We start from the raw sequence: 2500 nt of genomic DNA, 5'->3' as shown, positions 1-2500 counted from the left end.
ACACTTGCCAGGTAACAGAAGTTTGTTGTGGTAACGTAGTTCAGGGCGTGAAAAGGTGCTGACATCTAGCGTTTGGAGGCGGTCGACTTTCCTCTTACAGATTCTCTTCCATTTTTTTTCTTTCTTATCCTTCATTCTCATCACCTGTTCTTGCGGAAGGACTGTTGTGGGTGGCATATGTTTTTGTGTGATTGGTCACAATTGGATACTGTAAGTATGAGGTGTATTTACCATTATGATATATCAGCGGAATGTGATTACATTCGTGCCCCCTAAATGCATCAATTTCTTCTCATCCTCTGCCTAATCATGCATTTTTGTTGTTTTTATCTCATTTATATCTCCAGTTTATTTGTTTCACAATGTTATCATCATCGTCTTTCACTTTCAAGTTATATTGAGACAACAAAGAGTCTGAATTTGGACTGAGAGTTAAATGAGTTCCAAGTACATTAATTATATTGCATCCTTACGCCGTTACGCCCACTTACACTGCCTAGGACATGGTAAATTGCTGTATCCGGTCATGAAGCTGTCACCTATTTTCTCCAAGACACCGGGTGATAGAAAACTCTGTGATGATAAGTGGTCTCTCCCGTAGAAACCCACTTTACTGTTTTGTTTTGTTTTCTTTCTTTTTCTTTTTTTCCTTTTTTTTTAAAGGGATGTGATCGGACTGTGGTCGTTTTACCTCCTGGGCGGAAAATAGCAGTCGATAAAAGTAGTAGGTTATTAAAAATAGAATAACAGTTTAATAAGATAAAATAATATAAGCATCGAATAAGTAAAATAAAATAAGCATGCTGAGTATAAAAAGGTATTTGTGAGCTTGAAAACGTACAACCTCAGCCGAACAGTTCTAAATATATATACATGATCCACACACGAATCTCTTTCATTGAAATATTTGAGGCACAAAGAAAGAAGGAAAAGAAGAGACTACATGAGAAGCAGTACAAGAAATGCCACAAACGACAGCAACAAATATGACGAAACAGATTCTAGTGAGACGAGGAGACATCAGTGACAAATATTTGATGTCGTCACAGGCACCTCCCACACCCCTGGAAATATGCCATGCCAGCAACTCTACAGAAAGTCATATATCTTTAGGAAGTAAAGTATTCCAATATCACAATATTTTTCTTTAACTGAAGTAGTAGTTCCCTTTTTTCTTCTTTTATAATTGTTAATTCTCGTTTTGCCACAACAAATTATTACTTTTTACTCTTGTACCCAAGCATTGTTATCCATTCTATTTTTTTCATAATTGCATGCACAAGCTATACAAGTTGTAGTATAAGTTGTATATCATGAAACAAAAAGCAGATTCAAAGGTAAAGCCAGTGGTAAATGCTCACAGGAAATATATATAAATATATATATATATATATATATATATATATATATATATATACATACACACACACACACACACACACGCACACACACACACACACACACACACACACACACACACACACACCCACAGACGCACACACGCACACACACACACACACACACACACACACACACACACACACACACACACACACACACACACACACACATATATATATATATATATATATATATATATATATATATATATATATTATATATATATATACCTATCATGTGAAGGAGGAAGATAGAAAACCACAGAAGCAAACGCAGCATCCGCCAAGAAGATGGGAGAGATCCATCGCGATCAGCTGATGACGCAAGCGAGGAAAAAATAACACGCACAAAGATGGTCTTTCGAAACCCTAAGATGAAATGTATTTCCCCATCTGGCGTCTCGTGGGATCAGGTGACACGATACCATGCAAGCAGTTTTAGGATCGGGACAAATGATCCATTAGTTTTGGTTATTTTGATTTGAAAGTCTTTTTTCCGTTTTCATAACGAGCCATTGCTTGATTCCTGCGGTTTGTATTATATTCTTAGAATAAGTTCAAAATCATTGGGGAAGCGTATATTTTCTTCCTTTCGCTCGGTGGAAGGTTTCAATTTTCGGATTTCTTTTACAACTTAATCAGTTACCTCATTAATGGTAAGTTAGTGGAGTATTTTCTTTATGGAGAGATATGAATCACGTATAGTTTATATATTCATTTGATTTTGAATATATTAGGAAAATATTAAAAGAACTCTGAATATTTGAACTTGGTGAACTACCAACATCTTGGGTAGTCCAGTAGTTCCATGACTTTAGAGTCGCTGAAAAGTTGAATGTATTTGTCTATCAGCATAATACTTGCAGTTTATATGTGAACATTGACATCCCCTTTACAGAGTAATGAAATCAATTATCTAGTAAACCGACTTAACTGATCAAATCTATTCTTTACACTGACCCTATTAACATAAAATACCGTGCCCCCCATTTCATGTAAAATGTCTCTGTATACTCTTCTAAATACAAACTAAAAAGGGAATTCATTAGTCGCTGCTACAGGCAATATGCATACATCTTAACTTCAACAATTACTGTAGG

The sequence above is a fragment of the Penaeus vannamei genome, chromosome 1, assembly GCF_042767895.1.
Source record: "Penaeus vannamei isolate JL-2024 chromosome 1, ASM4276789v1, whole genome shotgun sequence".
NCBI classification, from domain to species: domain Eukaryota; kingdom Metazoa; phylum Arthropoda; class Malacostraca; order Decapoda; family Penaeidae; genus Penaeus; species Penaeus vannamei.
Note: the sequence above shows the minus strand (reverse complement) of the source record.